This window comes from Periplaneta americana, chromosome 1 (assembly GCF_040183065.1).
Source record: "Periplaneta americana isolate PAMFEO1 chromosome 1, P.americana_PAMFEO1_priV1, whole genome shotgun sequence".
In the NCBI taxonomy this organism is placed as follows: Eukaryota; Metazoa; Arthropoda; class Insecta; order Blattodea; family Blattidae; genus Periplaneta; species Periplaneta americana.
Window position 1 is genome coordinate 177,759,359 of NC_091117.1, and position 21,190 is coordinate 177,780,548.

The window sequence follows — 21,190 nt, forward strand, 5'->3', positions numbered from 1 at the left end:
AAATACGTAAGTACATAAATAAATAAATAAATACATACATAAATAAACGAATAAACAAATAAATAAATGAATAAATAAATAAATACATAAATAAACGAATAAATAAATAAATAAATAATCTTAACGGAATGGAAAAGTGTCGATGATGAACATATGAACCGGAGTTCTTATCTTGTTATAAACCTACCGTGCAAACAGTTTTTCATACTATTTACGACGTCTAAAGGGAACACATGAATTTTATGCCATGCTTTGTTGGGAAGACAAGAAGGGACAGAATTTACTTACTTACTTACTTACTTACTTACTTATGGCTTTTAAGGAACCCGCAGGTTTATTGCCGCCATCACATAAGCCCGCCATCAGTCCCTATCCTGAGAAAGATTAATCCAGTCTCTATAATCATATCCCACCGTCCTCAAATCCATTTTAATATTATCCTTTCATCTACGTCTCGGTCTCCCCAAAGGTTTTTTTTTTTTCCCTCCGGCCTCCCAACTGACATTCTGTATGTATTTCTGGATTCGCCTATACGTGGCGAGAGAATTAGAAATGAAAATATTCGAACGCAGCTGGCGCAATTAAGTCTAGTGAGTGAAATATTCAAATATCAGAAACAGTGAAATGATGATATCATGAGAGCACCTTGTACATTTTCTCTAAGCCGGTATTATTTTATAAACCTGAGGAAACACATTTAGGACAACCTCGAAGATGATGGAGCGATCAGCATAAATAGCAACCAGTTTTTAAATATAAATTTTATTAGCCTCGGAATGGATCATGGGCCTAAAACTTGGAATGTAAGAAGATATTGGAATATCTTCATCTTGTAACGATTGTAAAGTTTTTGTGACAAAAAATATTCCACAGGAAGAAATTGTACAATAACTTTCACCATGTTTTCAAGCTGATAGTCACGTCATATATCAATTTTATTCTAATAATGTTTTAAATTATAACTATATTTTATTCTTATAACTTATATATTGTTTATTGATTCCTAACAAACTCTGAATTACGTTGTCCACATTTATGTTTATTGTTGTAGATTTGAAGATAGCTAATATTGCCGAAAACGTTAATCTTTTAAATGTACTATAGTGTTTAATAACTATATTGTACTCGATAAGCATATACACAGCTATTACACAAAATATTAATAAATTTTCCATAGAAGACAAGCTTCGATATAATATTACTACACGCATTTTCTCCTACATATCAGCAGGAAATATGAACTGAATGAAAAGTAAAATTAGTTAGAATGAAGAACTAAGTCTGAGAGAATGACAGCTGAGTGTCCGTTCATAGGTCTGCAGCTCCACGACGTGCTGGTCCTTTAAATTCATTCTCAGGGGCTTTAAAGTGTCATAGGGCCAAAATAAGCACATATTTAGAAAACTGAAACACTATTTTATTTTTTAGAGTTAAAAACAAAATTTTCATTTTTTTTGTAATGAATATGTTAGGAGAAAACCCACATACGATTAGGGAAAACACCGGAATTTTACTGGAAACAAGTAAAGAAAGAGATAGGTTTGGAAGTAAATCCCGAAAAGACAAAGTATATGATTATGTCTCGTGACGAGAATATTGTGCGAAATGGAAATATAAAAATTGGAAATTTATCTTTTGAAGAGGTGGAGAAGTTCAAATATCTTGGAGCAACAGTAACAAATATAAATGATACTCGGGAGGAAATTAAACACAGAATAAATATGGGAAATGCCTGTTATTATTCGGTTGAGAAGCTTTTATCATCCAGTCTGCTGTCAAAAAAACTGAAAGTTAGAATTTATAAAACAGTTATATTACCGGTTGTTCTTTATGGTTGTGAAACTTGGACTCTCACTTTGAGAGAAGAACATAGGTTAAGGGTGTTTGAGAATAAGGTGCTTAGGAAAATATTTGGGGCTAAGAGGGATGAAGTTACAGGAGAATGGAGAAAGTTACACAACACAGAACTGCACGCATTGTATTCTTCACCTGACATAATTAGGAACATTAAATCCAGACGTTTGAGATGGGCAGGGCATGTAGCACGTATGAGTGAATCCAGAAATGCATATAGAGTGTTAGTTGGGAGGCAGGAGGGAAAAAGACCTTTAGGGAGGCCGAGACGTAGAGGGAAGATAATATTAAAATAAATTTGAGGGAAGTGGGATATAATGATAGAGAATGGATTAATCTTGCTCAGGATAGGGACCAATGGCGGGCTTATGTGAGGGCGGCAATGAACCTCCGGGTTCCTTAAAAGCCAGTAAGTAAGTAAGTAAGTAAGTAAGTAAGTAAGTAAGTAAGTAAGTAAGTATTTTTAGTAATCCATAGCCTTAAGAGGTTTTTTTTACAGTTCTCTCTAAAACTTCAGTAATCTTGTAACTGTATGTCACTTAATCGACATACTGTAACCTCGAATACAAATGCAGAACACATCATTGCTGTGTGTTTACAAGGAAACTATTTTAAAATGACTTTATCTGTAATTAATTACATGAAGCAGCAGCAGACAGTCAACAAGAGTGTGACATTGACTTACAAGTGCCATAATTCTTGGTATTTAAATTTGTCATGTAAGCAGAGGAAAAGTTGGCAACGTTGTAGATAAAAGTCAGTGCCTTCTGAAGTGCCGGGCAGGCCGCATGATGATATTTTTAGTATTGAACACATTTAGGTTAATGACGTGTACGTTATGCTCGCCTCTTGATCGCGAATTTGATCTTCGGAGGTCATCGTCGTAGCGCACCATGAGGGTCTCTACCCACATCTACGAGGTGGCGCAGCTGTGCATATCTCGGAGGTTCCTCTTTAATTTTTTTGCTGTTCAGAAGCATCTCTCCAAATTGCCTTACAAATCATGTCGCATTCTCGTTTGTCACATCGCATTTTCTTTCAGAAGAAGAGCCAATTATCTCCGTTATTTTTAATTTATTAACAACTTTTCTTCATTATGTTTCCTTCTGCAAGGCTTGGATCTTTTGACTCTTTCCATATTTTTAGTTTATTATTTAACGCCGCTGTGTCCAATATTCTTTAGAGAAGATTAACTCCATATGTAGATGAAATTATTGAGGATCATCATTGTGGTTTTAGGCGTAATAGATCAACTATTGACCAGATATTTTTTATTCGACAGATAATGGAGAAAAAATGGGAGTATAAGAGTACAGTATATCAGTTATTCATAGATTTCAAAAAAGCATATGACTCGGTTAAGAGAGAAATTTTATATGATATTCTTATTGAATTTGGTATTCCCAAGAAACTAGTTCGATTAATTAAAATGTGTCTCAGTGAAACGTACAGCAGAGTTCGTATAGGTCAGTTTTTGTCAGATGCGTTTCCAATTCACTGCGGGCTAAAGCAAAGAGATGCACTATCACCTTTACTTTTTAACTTTGCTCTAGAGTATACCATTAGGAAAGTCCAGGATAACAGAGAGGATTTGGAATTGAACGGGTTACATCAGCTGCTTGTCTATGTGGATGACGTGAATATGTTAGGAGAAAATTCACAAACGATTAGGGAAAACACGGGAATTTTACTGGAATTAGGTAAAGAGATAGGTTTGGAAGTAAATCCCGAAAAGACAAAGTATATGATTATGTCTCGTGACGAGAATATTGTACGAAATGGAAATATAAAAATTGGAAATTTATCTTTTGAAGAGGTGGATAAGTTCAAATATCTTGGAGCAACAATAACAAATATAAATGATACTCGGAAGGAAATTAAACACAGAATAAATATGGGAAATGCCTGTTATTATTCGGTTGAGAAGCTTTTATCATCCAGTCTGCTGTCAAAAAATCTGAAAGTTAGAATTTATAAAACAGTTATATTACCGGTTGTTCTTTATGGTTGTGAAACTTGGACTCTCACTTTGAGAGAGGAACATAGGTTAAGGGTGTTTGAGAATAAGGTGCTTAGGAAAATATTTGGGGATAAGCGGGATGAAGTTACAGGAGAATGGAGAAAGTTACACAACGCAGAACTGCACGCCTTGTAGTCTTCACCTGACATAATTAGGAACATTAAATCCAGACGTTTGAGGTGGGTAGGACATGTAGCACGTATGGGCGAATCCAGAAATGCATATAGAGTGTTAGTTGGGAGGCCGGAGGGAAAAAGACCTTTAGGAAGGCCGAGACGTAGATGGGAAGATAATATTAAAATGGATTTGAGGGAGGTGGGATATGATGATAGAGAATGGATTAATACACTTGCTCAGGATAGGGACCAATGGCGGGCTTATGTGAGAGCGGCAATGAACCTCCGGGTTCCTTAAAAGTCAGTAAGTAAGTAAGTATCATTTATCTTTGATGGATTGGTGATAGCGAGATGGTATTTGGCGAGATGAGGCCGAGGATTCGCCATAGATTACCTGACATTCACCGTACGGTTGGGGAAAACCTCGAAAATAAATCCAATCAGATAATCAGTCTAAGTGGGAATCGAACCCGCACCCGAGAGCAACTTCAGATCGGCAGGCAAGCGTCTCAGCATACTGAGCTACGCCGGTGTCCTATTTTTACATTCTTAGGGAAATGAAATTGTAGAACAACATTAAATTTTGAGTAGCAAACTTTCTGTTCAAACTTAAACTACAGCACACAGCAACAGTAGGGAACAGACACAAGATAATGGAAAGGAACGGAACAACATTTACACCGTCAATTATCTACCCAAAGTTATGTCTTATTGGTGTCACTTATGGTAGAGCCCGGAATTTTAGGTGCTAAAAGTTAAGAATGTCACTAAGTGTAGATGAATAGATGTGCCCGTGAGGAGGGTTTTAAGCCAAGTTCACAAGAGTCCGATATGTAATAATAGACAAAAGAGTAGCAAGGACTGGCAATGGAGCTTGTAAATGGTGCGCTAGTTTATGTAGAGCCCGAATTTTAGGTGCTAAAAGTTAAGAATGACACTAAGTGACACTAGATGAATAGAAGTAGTACCTGTGAGGAGGGTTTTAAGCCAAGTTCACAAGAGTCCGATATGTAATAATAGACAAAAGAGTAGCAAGGACTGGCAATGGAGCTTGTAAATGGTGCGCTAGTTTATGTAGAGCCCGAATTTTAGGTGCTAAAAGTTAAGAATGACACTAAGTGACACTAGATGAATAGAAGTAGTACCCGTGAGGAGGGTTTTAAGCCAAGTTCACAAGAGTCCGATTTGTAATAATAGACAAAAGAGTCGCAAGGACTGGGCAATGGAGCTTGTAAATGGTGCGCTAGTTTATGTAGAGCCCGGAATCTTAGGTGCTAAAAGTTAAGAATGACACTGAGTGTAGATGAATTGATGTGTCCGTGAGGAGGATTTTAAGCCAAGTTCACAAGAGTCCGATTTGTAATAATAGACAAAAGAGTCGCAAGGACTGGGCAATGGAGCTTGTAAATGGTGCGCTAGTTTATGTAGAGCCCGGAATCTTAGGTGCTAAAAGTTAAGAATGACACTGAGTGTAGATGAATTGATGTGTCCGTGAGGAGGATTTTAAGCCAAGTTCACAAGAGTCCGATTTGTAATAATAGACAAAAGAGTCGCAAGGACTGGGCAATGGAGCTTGTAAATGGTGCGCTAGTCTATGTAGAGCCCGGAATCTTAGGTGCTAAAAGTTAAGAATGACACTGAGTGACACTAGATGAATAGAAGTAGTACCCGTGAGGAGGGTTTTAAGCCAAGTTCACAAGAGTCCGATTTGTAATAATAGACAAAAGAGTCGCAAGGACTGGGCAATGGAGCTTGTAAATGGTGCGCTAGTCTATGTAGAGCCCGGAATCTTAGGTGCTAAAAGTTAAGAATGACACTGAGTGACACTAGATGAATAGAAGTAGTACCCGTGAGGAGGGTTTTAAGCCAAGTTCACAAGAGTCCGATTTGTAATAATAGACAAAAGAGTCGCAAGGACTGGGCAATGGAGCTTGTAAATGGTGCGCTAGTTTATGTAGAGCCCGGAATCTTAGGTGCTAAAAGTTAAGAATGACACTGAGTGTAGATGAATTGATGTGTCCGTGAGGAGGATTTTAAGCCAAGTTCACAAGAGTCCGATTTGTAATAATAGACAAAAGAGTCGCAAGGACTGGGCAATGGAGCTTGTAAATGGTGCGCTAGTTTATGTAGAGCCCGGAATCTTAGGTGCTAAAAGTTAAGAATGACACTGAGTGTAGATGAATTGATGTGTCCGTGAGGAGGATTTTAAGCCAAGTTCACAAGAGTCCGATTTGTAATAATAGACAAAAGAGTCGCAAGGACTGGGCAATGGAGCTTGTAAATGGTGCGCTAGATTATGTAGAGCCCGGAATCTTAGGTGCTAAAAGTTAAGAATGACACTGAGTGTAGATGAATTGATGTGCCCGTGAGGAGGATTTTAAGCCAAGTTCACAAGAGTCCGATTTGTAATAATAGACAAAAGAGTCTCAAGGACTGGGCAATGGAGCTTGTAAATGGTGCGCTAGTTTATGTAGAGCCCGGAATCTTAGGTGCTAAAAGTTAAGAATGACACTGAGTGTAGATGAATTGATGTGCCCGTGAGGAGGATTTTAAGCCAAGTTCACAAGAGTCCGATTTGTAATAATAGACAAAAGAGTCGCAAGGACTGGGCAATGGAGCTTGTAAATGGTGCGCTAGTTTATGTAGAGCCCGAATTTTAGGTGCTAAAAGTTAAGAATGACACTAAGTGTAGATAAATAGATGTGCCCGTGACGATGGTTTTAAGCCAAGTTCACAAGAGTCCGATATGTAATAATAGACAAAAGAGTCGCAAGGACTGGACAATGGAGCTTGTAAACGTTGCGCTAGTTTATAAGTGGTGGTTAAGAGAATTAAAGACCTTTAACGGTACCAAGGAAAAATAATGAGTGACAAGAATGACTTCTCAAAGAAGCAGTGGCGTAGCATGAAATTTTGGGCAGGGGAAGCTGACTGAAGTTGTCTTTCATGTACATATGAAAAAACGTATTACAAAAATAATGGTCTTAAAATAAATAGTAGTCAATGTCAAGTCAGCAGTCCGAAGATTGGTTGGAACCTCGTAAGTAAAACCAATAAGGCATCACCTCAAATGGTACGTAGTAAAATATGATTTCACGGTTTGCACATATCTTTAACAAATAGACAAACACGTATACGTATAACATTAGCTCACTCCCTGTCATATTTAGAGAAATCACAATATTAACGGTCAATAGATACAGTATTAGTATCATTACGTAAGTATGCGTCTGTGTTTTGGTTGTGTCCTTCATTGACAGCAAGGGAATCGGTCATTTGTTTTCTAAATCACACTTTTGTTCGTAAGACAGTCTTGATAATAGAATTGTTGTCAGGAACTGTTATTTCACTCATTATTTATTATATCATCCACAATGCACACCAACACATCAACTGAACACAATTCACGAAAGGGATAACTCGGAAACGAAATTATTTTCAATGTAAAAGCTAGCTTCTTGCGAGCCTTGCGACCAGGGTAGTTCAGTTAGAAAGGGATGGAAAATCTGCGGGTGGGTTACACAGAATAATGACTGTAAGAAACCAGTCTGCTTGGAAGCTGGTGTGTGCAGGCTTCTTGTTTACTGCTGCATCACGAATCACATTGAGCTGCAGCATCACAATATTTAACGCATAAATATAAACTCTATTAAAATTAATAAATAATTTTGTTCATAAACTGCAGGTTTATTATGAAATTATTATTAACTGGGGAAGCTGAGCTTTTTAGCTTACATTGACGCTACGCCACTGCAAAGAAGTGAGGGCATTGCTTCTATATTTATAAACTATAGCGAGGAATAATATTAAAATTTAGCACCTGAAATTCCGGGCTCTACACTTATGTGGTTCAAAGCTGTCTTCGGACAGTTGACTAGACAATAACAACGGATTAATTTTTTGAGCCCTTAACTTGTTATTCGCCCCTACTCAAAGACATCTCTACTACCGAGAAGCGTAGACCGTTTAGATCGCCAGAGATCGCACCACAATTTCGTACAGAAATCAGTTAAGTATATAGACATTTCGTCCAGCCTAAAATGTCCATAGGCAATTTATCCACATACCGATTGTTCGATAATTTCATCAGCATATGAAACAGGACTAAATCTTGTTAACTGGTATCTGACGGAAGTAAATCGTTCTCCAAGAGATTAGAGAACACATAAAACAACTTACCTACTCTTGAAAGAAGACAGAAATTAACACTGTGTAAGTTCAAGTAAATCTGTTGGCAATTCTATAAATACGAGCGAAGAAAGCGTTTTCCTGGCTGCTCAGTAAACTAATTTGCTTTCACACTGACTGCTCTGCACAGTCTTCCCAATCTGTTAGTCTCACGCTGCAAATTGCATCTCTCATACTTCAGAGGAAAATTCAATTCTGAGAAGCATGTTCTCTCATCTGTAGCTAAACCTTTTAGCTTAATACTCGTATGTTGAGCTCTTCTCTCTCTTTAAAATATTTGGCTTTGTAACTTCGAAAAGAAAGTTTCGAGGATTATCTTCAAGATGTGGAGTCTCTGCTTTAATCCTCACTCTGAAGTAAGCTTATTTACAGTGGCGGTGCGTCAATAAGAGCACAAGAGCACGTGAATACCTTGTTTCCATTAATGCACGACTAGTTTTATTATTTAATACCGTATTGAAGTAGTGGGAATGTACAATATCAGAATCGAGTATTTTAAACTCCCCGCATCTTGCATAAATTTCTTATGTAAACTTGGCAACATCTGTTCACGTACAAGCCGTGCTCTTTCCAAAAAGGTTACAGGAATTTCACGCATGCGCGGGAGAAAATTGTCTTTCGCTGGCCGCTTATGACTCGTCAAGAGCATAAAGCGTTAAGTGAACAGTAAATCGATCCTACAGATGTCAGGTGCATCGATGCTATCCTTCACGTGCTATATCTCGAGGAAGAAATTTAATAGTCTGTATTCTAGCCTGTAGGTGTCAGCATGTCACTGTCGGAACGTTTACTTTATGTGGATGTGTGTACAGTGCTGCTACGAGAGTGTAGTTTGTGAATTACTATACTTCAGTGTCAGCATAATAGCATAGTTTGGCTTTCAAACACGTGTAGGCTGAATGTAGTGGTGGTATGAATTTAAGTATCTGTATGGTAATGTATAATATTTAAGAATAATATTTACTGGCATGTATTTATAGTAATCAATCTATGCGAATGGGATTACAGTACTGGCGTACTGGTATAGGTTATAGTGTATCAGTGTGTTGTGAGCCAAAATATATTACTGAACACACGCTTTTGTAAATAACGACATTGTGGTATGTATTCATTTTTAACAAACGTAAACAATGAACTCTGTTCAAGTAATTTGAAACAGTAAAGAACTGGGGAAACTGGCTTACCAGGAAAAATTGGAAATAAAAAGACTGGGTTTCATTATTATTATTATTATTATTATTATTATTATTATTATTATTATTATTATTATTATTATTATTATTATTATTATATTATATGTTCTTTTGAATTTATATACGATTTTTTCTATAGTGAAACATTGGAATCATGACATTTTATATTAGGCTAGACATACGATTTCAAATTCTCTTCGATTTTGGAACACAAAATTGTGAACACATATAATATTTTATCACGAGCCGCCACTGCTTATTTATATCAAGCATGTCTCAGGTGTGATAACCCATCGTGTATAGTATGATAAGCAGTACCGGCTGGTGGTCAAAATAATGAGTGTGCTACAATCTCTAGGCCTATATCGGCCTACTGTTTACACTTATATGTATTTATCTTAAATTGAGACTCGCCTAGTGACGAACTATGAAGTCCATACGACGTTCCTTCCTACTGCAGAACTTGTCAATTACCCTGGTGTTATACCCTCCATCTTGGATATCACACTCTTTTCTATTTGACAGTATTGCAAGAGCAGTGAGACGATCCTAGTGTTCCTTAAAAACGTTTTTATGCATTTCAAGCAAGAAAACAACTTTTTGGCTCAGCAATGGTCATTGGTGTTGTAACCAAAATATTTTACAACTTCGTTACTTCACAGAATGGATCCTGTAAATTGTTGGAGACTATGTATTGTAACAATTGAACAGTCATCTTTATTTCGGAACTCGGGTCTTCCATATAGAACTCCAAGTTGTGTCTTTAACACCCTTTTGTTCATATAGTAGGTCTATAGCCGTTGACAGCAACTTCAAGTTCACGTTGAGGAAAATTATGCGAAAATTTATAAAAAATTTTGCTATTTAACAATTTTGTTGCGTCTAGGTAGCATAAAGACTGGAAACTGTGAGTAGCTTCCTGAATTATACGGTCACATACTTCCTTGGCCTCAATTTTCTGGGATTCCATTTTCCGTCGCTTGCTGGCTGATTCAGGAGGTACATCAAACAGGTAGATGGCAGCAGTAGTCAGATACTTGAATCACCAAATAGATTGTAAATAGTTCTGAGTTCCTCCACAAACAAGCATTCTTTCGTTACGCTTTACTTTAGCAATCTCCAAGCTGTGTCATGCTGAAACTGACTACATCACTTTCCCGCGTAAAAATAGCCAATCAGAGCAGTGATTTCAGCTTCGCACATGCGCATAATTGTCTACATTCTCATGTAGAGTTCTGGGTAGCACAACGAACCCCCTGAGGCACCAAGGGGCGAAGAGCGAAGACTAAACACTCTATAACGCGTCATGAACATAACTACGGGAAATTATCAAATGACAGATCAAATACTAAGGTATTACACATATATTATTTGAGCAAAAATTATCATTGTGCTGCATCACTGTAGCACATAAGGACGGGCCGCCCCTGATTACATGTCAAGTTGATAGGAAGAACGCAAATTCCACAGGAAATAATGTCATTGAGGTGAATTGGCAAAAGGGAAATATGCAAAAATGAACGGCTCCTGTGCTATCCCCATACACCCGTAGAGTCAGTTTGGACAGAAGGCTTATTTGAATAAATATCTGTCTCGGTTTTAAATTATACATATAAATGTACAATTAATGAAATAAATCATTTCAATGAGGAGTAGAATATATTTTTCCGAAATTATAAGAAGGTCATAATATATCGCTGGCCATATCACCGCCTCTTAGTGGAATGCCAAAAGAAGTATGGGAATTAAAACTCTCTCTCCCTGTGGATCTCAATGACGTATACACGAATTCCTTTCCATTTAGAAGGCGTAAATGTATCCCCGAATTGTTACTTCAGTAGGATGTAAATCAAAAGCAAGGCTGAAAATCAATGTTGCAAGCATGGAGTTGTGCTCCTCTACACGGACTGAAGGAAGGAACTGCAAAATCGTCATTAAGAAGATTGTGAATGGTGGCTGCGACCCGTATCCGGTCTGCTGTGTGACGTGGATGCGTGACTGACAACAGAGGGCTGGGGATTGCACTGTCAAAAGGCGTGCTGTTTGACCACCATTTGAAGTACTGTAGTCGAGTTGCATCACTGTTCTCGAGTGGACAGGGGTGAGCACGTCGCGCTAAGCCAACATTAAAATCACCATGAAACCCAGCAGTATAAGCTTACGGAAGTTCGTATCATTATTAGAGTACAGTAAAGTTGACCATTACGTGCATAATCCTAGGAGTAAAGATTCACAATGTGTGGAATTTCTACGGGTGGATTTGAAGCCTCTAAAACAGGCCTACACAAGGTTCCCGCTCTCCGAGCCGGCTCACAGCTCATGAGCGGAATGCAGATATTAGCTGCGCGCAGTATAGGATGGACTGGAAGAAGGGGTGATCTCGTACAGAATGTACACAAAAAGGTGTTCATGAAATGAATTCCCGTTCAGTGTTACAAAACTATCTTGGACTATTATTAATTAATAAAGAAATATTTATTTTAAAGAAATAATATAAATTCTATAGCTACTTAAATGTACAATATCATTTTGTTATATTTTTATTTATCAGTACATCAAAACGGGGTTTTATGCTGTTGACAGGTGAAAGGAACAGTAGGCCTACTGATCGTAATGAAACATCAGTTACAGATGTTTGATGTCTGCCTTTATTAAAATTGATTATAGAAAACAGTTTCTCACAAATATAAATGTTGAGCCAAACATAGCAATCACTTTCACAGCCAGCTTGTGTAGTCGTGGATATTATTGCTGAGGTTTAGAACTCAACTAGACTAGTAGTATTATTCAAACGGTCTTTAGCCCTTAGGTCACATTGACGTTCAATAAGTTCAAGCTGTAAATCGTTAAATTTTAAATGTTATGTTTTATTTAACGACGCTCGCAACTGCCGAGGTTATATCAGCGTCGCCCGTGTGCCGGAATTTTGAGCCTGTCGCATTTAAGCACTATTGAATGTTATGTATGACACTGTTTTAACTGGTATTGAAGGAATTTATTATGATAACTTCAAACTTCTTTCCAATGAAGACAAGATCTTGGAACCTAGAATTAAATTTATTTTGAATTTCAATTAATATTTGCACATAATCGTTTTGACACTGTTTTAACTGGTATTGAAGGAATTTATTATGATAACTTCAAACTTCTTTCCAATGAAGACAAGATCTTGGAACCTAGAATTAAATTTATTTTGAATTTCAATTAATATTTGCACATAATCGTTTAACATGGCTTCATCACGAGCAGTTTCTATCGTTCGAAAGTGAGCCATATTACCTTTCCGAAACTGACTTACGAAAAGTGTAAGTTTACGACTGAAATCCCGTAATTTATTCAACATATCAACAATGAGCTGGCCTTTACCCTGAAGAGAGATATTTAAATTGTTGAAGATTAATAAATTCTAATGTATCCTACCTCATGTAATAATGTAACTTTCAACTCCTAAACCTTTTTACTGCGATCTTCACCAACAAAACCATCGTATCTGTATGTGTGGACTAGTAATGATGCATTACATTGTTTTCCTCTTTGTTTCAAACTTTTGTGGGATTAGTATTGACTCCAGCTGCTGTGAAAAAATAAGCATTTTTCCATGCACTATTGAAAGAATTTGCCTGATGTTCACTTTTGCGTCTTTTAGATTCCCCCATTATGTAGCCGTAGACAAGCAAAGTGAAATAGCTACTGATAATACACACTACACCAGAAGCTGCGTCGACTATCCTCTACCTATAGCAGGCATACATCATTCCGACGTAACTTTCCGGCGAGCTCTTTGGAAGGCTCTCCCGCTCCGAAGGAGCGGCCGCGCTCAATGAGCGCCGTTTGCGCAGGCCTGCTCTAAAATACCAGAGAGGTGACTAAGTCGTATGCTAATGGTTATCAGATATTACATAGCCTAAAATACCAGAAGTCTTCTTACCAGCTAAGTGTCCTCCGATTGGAACCGAAATAATCTTCTCCGTTACCGAATATCGCCAACAGATAGTCGTCGACTAGAATTAGAACATTTCAATATGTCAGTGGGTCTTGGTATGGTCAAACGAGCGGGCTCGGGTTCAAATCCTGGTTGTGGAAAGTTACTTAGTTGAGGCTTTTTCCAAGGTGTTCCCTCAACCAATATAAGCAGAATTGCTGGGTAACTTTCGGCGTTGGATCTCGGATTCATTTCGCCATCATAATTACACTTCCCATCTTTCATTGTTAACTTAGTTTCTTTCCTAGGCTTGCTCCGAAGTAGAGTCGGCTACGGGCCGCCCACGAAATTGGACCCCGTGGATATGTGGCCATTCGTTGTTGGTAGTAGTGCTATGCACCGTGGTCTCTCCACTGGGCTCATGGTAATTCGTGGGACCGGAGTTGAGGGACTGCGGTGAGGCCTGCGTGGAAAGGTAAAGGGATCATGTAGGCTGTAAGAGAGTTAGGAGCCTTAGAGCATGCATACAATTCCATCCACGGTAATACAATGCGGCCTGCGTGCGAGGACACTCTCAGTCCGTGCCATCTTCTGAAGGAGGGCTAATAGATAGGTACCGGAGAAGGTCATTTCACAGAAAAATAGTATAAAAATACAATTTAAATTAATAACAAATTAATAATAATGCTAATAATAATTAATGTTAATAATAATAAATAATAATAACAATAGTATAATAAAAGTAACAAGGAGCATCCTAAATTAAATAAAGCACATTCACTTAAAATAACATTTAAACTAATATAATTCGTATTTTAACTGTAAGTTCGAACTAAAACCCACGAGTATGATATGTTCATACATGCACAAATACCTTTCAGCACTACACTCATTTCGCTGTCAACTCATTCACTGCACTGGTACTACGACACATTTCACTGATACTATCCTGATTTCACTAACACTTCAAAAATATTTCACTGTTTAAATACTTTGCTCTACCACTAGAAACTATAACATTTCACTGACACAAACACACTTCTTCACTGATACAACACTTCAAATAACAAAACACCCTTTAAATAGTGTGCATAATATACTACCGTCTATCATTAAAGTTCTTAAGCCTATTTTTAAATACATTTTTGGTTATTGGTAAAGCCTTTAGTAAGTCTGCAGGTAAAGTATTCCAGTCCCTGATAGTACGATTGAGAAAAGAAAACTTTCCAATAATGATAATAATAATAATAATAATAATAATAATAATAATAATAATAATAATAATAATAATAATAATAATAATAATAATAATAATAATAACAATAATAATAATTTTCCTTTTCATTACATGCAATGGACATATTCGCTTCTTCAGGCTACACAGTTGATATTTCTGATGTTTTCTCGGCCTTCATGTGTCTCTTTTCTCTATTGGTTTATTGACGTATGTCTTTTCCTGCACCCAGTATGGGCATCCGTTCAGGGATCCTTGGTGAAACAAAACGTGTCAGGATTTCAATAAATTGCTTACTGTAATAATACTAACTTATGCGTCATAATCTAACACTAATGTTACTAGTAGTTAGTCCATCAACCAGTGTAACTTGTATGACCACGCCCAATGACGTCACCTACCCTCGCTCGCTACAGACATGAGGGCGCCTCATTTTCGTATAAAATTAGCCGTGTCGCGCGGCTTCTCTTTGTAATATCTCGACATCGAAAACAGCTACAGATCTGTGCTACCACTAATTTGGTTTGCGATGGCGAGTTTTGTGATAATAAAGTGATAATAGAACATACTATACATTCTTAGGTCCAGTTGTTAAGCCTTGTGGAAATTGTAGCGCGATCGATTTGGAATTTTGTATTATAATTGAGGGGCTGGGTGCACGAAGGGCATTTTAGAGGATGTGCCCTTTTTGAGTAAAACGCTTTAATGTGTTCTCTGGTCTGTTATGCACATGACCACCAAGTTGTAGTTCAATACTGTGATCATAGAGGTCAGGAGTACCCAAAATGTAAAGGCGTGCATAGATCACATTTATTACGGTTTGAATTTTCAACATCAATTTTCTCAAAACTTGCATTTGAGAGAAGTGCCTTTCTTTCACCCAACCCCTCAATTATAATCCTTCACTGAGCTATCGGACCAAAGCATTATTGTCTCAGCTGGGGAAGTTGGAGTGGGGAATTAAGGGATAGTCGGTAGTGACTTAATTAAGATATTATTGCCCAGGCTTTATATTAAATAGTTTAGCTACTATGTACAGTACATAATTTGAAATTTCACTTATAAAAATGTATTTCACGGCTTTCGATGAACTTCTGTATTTGTTTAGCCTCTGTTTTTTTTTCCTTATAGGCCTACTTATTTCTGTTCGGATGTATCAATTTCTGTTGAAGTCATACTTAGTAGTATGTCTGTTGTTTTTTTAATTGCTTGTTGGATGTCTTCTTTTCAAATCTACAATTTGTTCCTACTTTCAGATTTTTCTTTTCACTATGACAACCATTACCAATGGAAAAATGTAAATATGTTCGTTATTGTAAATTGGTTCTAAGGACATTGACCTTAACTGTCATCGCTTTGAATATCTTTTCTTCATTCACAACTATTTGACGCTTTCAATTATTGCGCCTGTCGCCAGTTCACTGTTTATAGGCGTCTGCATGCAGGAGAACTAGTAAAAACATTTAAGGTCAAACAAGTCTTAAGAGGTCATTCGCAAAGAAAGATAGCAACCTGGGTAGTCACGGAAAAGGCCCCGCAAGACGGAGAGGATGGGGAGATGAACCAAGCAAGCACATAACTTCTTATTTGTAAGTAGCTCGTAATTAAGTCGCTTATTTAGCGAGAAAGCTTCGCCGCCATAGAGGCGTTTGTCGTGAGGGTTCAGGCACGTTGCTTAATCATGATATTTGAAGGCTCATGCGCAGCTTTATTGTTGAGGGGAAACAATGTGAGCAGTTAATTTCTTATCGCTGTCTATAAATTATGCTTACCATCTTATTACCTGTCCGCAAAGTCTCATTGAAGGACTCACCGTCCATTTTCTCATATTAGCATCCTTTTCTAGGAATATTTTTAGAGCTTAAATCGAATAATCTATTTATTTTTCATTTTCTCATTAAACGATACTTACTTACTGGCTTTTAAGGAACCCGTAGGTTCATTGCCGCCCTCACATAAGCCCGCCATTGGTCCCTATCCTGAGCAAGATTAATCCATTCTCTACCATCATATCCTACCTCCCTCAAATCCAAGTTAAACGATATAAAGGAAAAATGTTTTTATGCTAAAAAAACATCGACTTCGAAATTTCCACATTCCTGATACTGAAAAAGTGATTTTGGCCATTTAGTCCAGCCAAGTTCAACCGTAACTCGCACGTGTTAGTGACATTTGAGCTATGAGCACCCCCACCTCCTTGCCTTGAGGGGAAGGACTTGCCGCTGTCCGTCCCTTAATATGACATTCATAGTTCATTCGCAGTGGCAGCGACCTTGTGAGTTATTGTAATTTGCAATGACTTATCCAAAGACGTCCAGATATTTATTTCACAAATCACGAGAATTGCAATATTTTTGTGTCAACGACCAATTAAAGTATCTCATTTGTTCTAAATATTTGAATTTACGACATACAGGGACATCATTTTATTTTTACTTCAATTTTTATTGTACCTGAGTTTTTGAATGTACTTCACTCCAACCCCCTCTACTAGTAAACTTCCAACCGTCCTCTCATAATAAACTGTAGGCCTACTAAGTTGGTGGTATAGTACGTTCCAGAAGTATGTTCGCGTTTTCCAGTGACGAAAGAGCTTTCAATATTGAATCATATTTTCGCACAGATACTGTCATCCTCTTGCCTACGTTGTATCCCGGTTTCCTTCACCCGCTGCTACTTGTCTCTCTGTAAAGACTAGTGGCTGGGCTGTCTTAGCTTTTTTCTGAAAACATTAATTTCTGTTAGGAATTGGACGTCTTCGTAATATTATACAACTGTTTAAAATAACTTAAATAAAAGGGCCTCGTTAAGTAATTAACTGTCACGTGATTTCCCCCTTTCTATGACCCTGCGACAAAACCACTTGGACGGACAGTAGATAGCATCTTTTCGGATCGGGCAGAAATGAAGTTTGAATTTATAGTACGTAAGGTACTTATAGAGTAGGTACAGAAATATTTCAACAGGAGTTACTAATACGAAGGACGAAACTGGTAATTGGAATTAGGTACAATAGTCTATAGTGCGATAATATGCACAAAAGAACTGAAGCCTGTATTGAAATGAACGGCCTCTATTTTCAAAAATGTATTTAAATATCAATATTATGATTATTTTTTCAGTTTAACTTCATTCTTTACATTGTACGCTAATGTGCTGTAGACAGTATAATATACACTGCATAATGAATACGTCCACATGGACAGCTCAGTTCGTGAGTAAAACACTTATTGTTAATACAGTACTGTATTTTGAAAATTATCAAACTCAAAATCACGACATTTCCTAGTTCACGTAAATGGATGAACTACTTTTCTTCCCTCCTATAGGCCTACCTAGTAAAGTGATTTGTTTGTATTTTACGCAGTATCATCGAACTCCAGTCATGGAAGCGGGTAGCAAACGGTTCTCAACCGTTAATCCAAAGATATAGCCAGGTTAATATTAGAAATGTTAGTAAAAATAAAATGATGTCCCTGTACATTTGCGAGCAAACCTTTGCTAATATGAATTATATTAAAAGCGAATATATCTTCTAAGACTTTGTACGTCATCATTTGTGCCCAGTATAGATAAACTTGTTAATAATAAAAGTTGTCAGAAAAATCACTAAAAGAAATGTGAAGTACAAACGACACGAAATCTACAATGTTCAGCGTTCATACTGAGATAATTGCATTAAATTTTGTTGAAGAATATCATAATCCAAGCCACCGGCGTGGCTCAGTCAGTTAAGGCGCTTGCCTTCCGGTCTGAAGTTGAGCTCGGGCGCGGGTTCGATCCCCGCTTGGGCTGATTACCTGGTTGGGTTTTTTCCGAGATTTTCCCCAACCGTAAGGTGAATGCAAGGTTATCTACGGCGAATCCTCGGCCGCATCTCGCCAAATACCATCTCGCTATCACCAATCTCATCGACGCTAAATAATCTCGTAGTTGATACAGCGTCGTTAAATAACCAACTAAAAAAAATCATGGTGCATTCAAGTCACCACTGAAACTCAGCAGACATAGCCCATACTTGTAAACATGGAGTACACGATCAGAACAGAACGTCGCAGCTGGTGTAAAGAGGTAAACACACCCTCCCCTCTTCCAACTGCGGTTGCGCATCCCTGATCTAGTCTATCTTTTTCGTCAGTCGGTGTACAGCAATTTCTCCTAAAATATTCGAGAATATTCTTTAACCATTAAACAAGTGAATTTATAAGCATTATACGAGAAAAAATTAATGGGTATTTTTTAAAATAAAAATTCAGATATGCTCCATTTCTAGAATAATCGTACGATTTTTTAATGATATATTGCAGGGATACAGAACTGGCGAGAGAGGGGTTGAAAGCATGGGGAAAGCGTTGGTTCCCCGTCCACAGTCCACCGGCGTTGAATGACGTATCTGTGGCCCGTACGCAATCACATCAGACAGACACTGAATACAAATCCCCTCCCCTACCAAGTCAATGACGCGGGGGTGGAAAGAAGGGGTGAGTGACGTATTCCGATGAGTGACGTAACGCCACAATTGTCGCCCAGTTCTGCAAGCCTGGTAATTTGTATTATGTTCTTAGAGTAAAGTGACATTTTAGTTACTAAAATAATAAAATTCTTAAAAGGTATACTTTGCCATTCACGAATGACTTCGTCAATATACATGTTAAAAAACGTTGGGAATGTCCTAGTATTTAAAGTAAAATGACTAATGGTTGTTAGCGTTTTTATTTACGGTATGTGTTGGTTTCTATATGCATATGCACAATTATTTTATTCCTACAAGTTTAAGTGCCTAAATCTTATCTTTCAAAGTAATAGTAAGCATTTTAAAAACTTATTTCTGCAATATTGCATAAGAAGATAAACTTTTGTAGTAACTATGCTTGTCAGTTATGAACGAGCTGTGGAGATAATGAACGTAATTCAATCAGCTGTGAATCATGCAGCTGGCACAAGTCTTCACTCTACACAGCAGTTACATTCTGTGAATCGTTTCTTCTAACATTCTAGTCTCAGCTGTAGCAACTCAGTCATTTTGTAAGTTTCTTGTAACTATTGCTACTTTTAGCTTTTACTATTATGTAACTGGTATACATGTAGCCGTTACCAATTAATGGAAGTTTAACTCATCTGTACCTCACGGCGCATGTAATATTCGACGTTCCACGTAAGACGAGACTAAAGCTCTCACGTGGAAGTAATGTCTGTGGAAACTTTTCGAGAAAAGAATGTATATTGGAATGCAAGTGTGAAAAGTAACACTTTTACATCTCGAAATCTAAGAAAGTTTTAAATTTCATTCTAACACGGGTAAACTTATTAGAGCATACATTTTACAACAGAAACGTGGGAACGTCCATTTAAATAAAAAATGTTGAATATAATACTAGGGGGCGGATGTTGATGACCTAAAAATCTACTTAAAATGATCAATAAATGCCCTTAAACTAATGGAAAAATGACATAGAATTAAAAGAAAATGACATTTAAATATTATTCACCGTACTCGCACCACAACTTCTTAAAAAATAGTCACCTTGTTTCAATGACTGCCCTGCAAATCTCGGAGAGATGAGACAACTTCCTGGAATTTGGCTAAGATAAAGGAAAAGAAAATGCAACAAAATGAAGGTTTTAAGGGAAAACTATAGATTTTAATGAGGGTTTACAATGTGTTTCATTCAGGAGTGGTCCATGTCAGTGCCTTCATTCTCCGTCTCCTCCTTCCGCGCTTCACTTTTGTTAAAAGATCTTCCAGATGAGGGAATGTGAATGACAAAACAAATTGTGGGCACAGCGTGCATTCTTGCAATCTTTGTGTTAAAAATACTGTCTACTACAGTAGACATCCCTTCCTAACCATTTTGAGGACACGATGTCCTGTCCAGGACATGGTGAAAGTTTCCCCCCTTTCAAACATAAATTCTAAAGACACCCTGGTACCGACAAAAAAACAGTAGCGGTCAAAGCCCTCACTTAAACTAAGCTGCTGTCAAGCATTTTATATTACTTCCGTTGTGTGAAGTAAAGCCTTCAGTGGAATGAGGGATGGACTTCAGAGTCTGTTCCAAACTATAAAACTCAAACTTCACTGTTATTCACTTATTCAGTAGGTAATTACTACTGACCTATTTGGTTAGAAAATGATTTAACAGAGCTATCGGTAAAGAAGAAAGTAAAATGCATTCCAAATGATCTAAAAGTTCTTCAGGATATTAAAAATGACCAAAAATGCCGAAAAAAATATAAAAAGGATCTATTAGTTCAAAAACGTCGAAAAATTTAAAAAAGGCAATATAAGGAATTACTTTTTTACGTTAATATTAACATAGAAAGAATTTCTATATTACTAGGCATCATCCTAATGTGAAAAATAAGAAGATGACTTTTCATCAACATCCGCCCCCTAATAATTACTTTATCATATTAATGGAATTTGTATTGTGAGGCTTTCCACATCCATACCTGATACGTACATCCCTATAATGGTATATACCAAAAAAGGTTTTATTTTACTTTGTTATCTTACAGGCTAAAACTGAAATAGAGTCTTTAAACAGCCGTTTCATAATGACGACTTTTCGATTTTCATTTTAGTGTCGAAAAGTAATTCATTTCCGCATCCATAAATTAGCTGCTTAAAAGTAAATTTCCGCGCCTAAAAGTGCTTTTAAG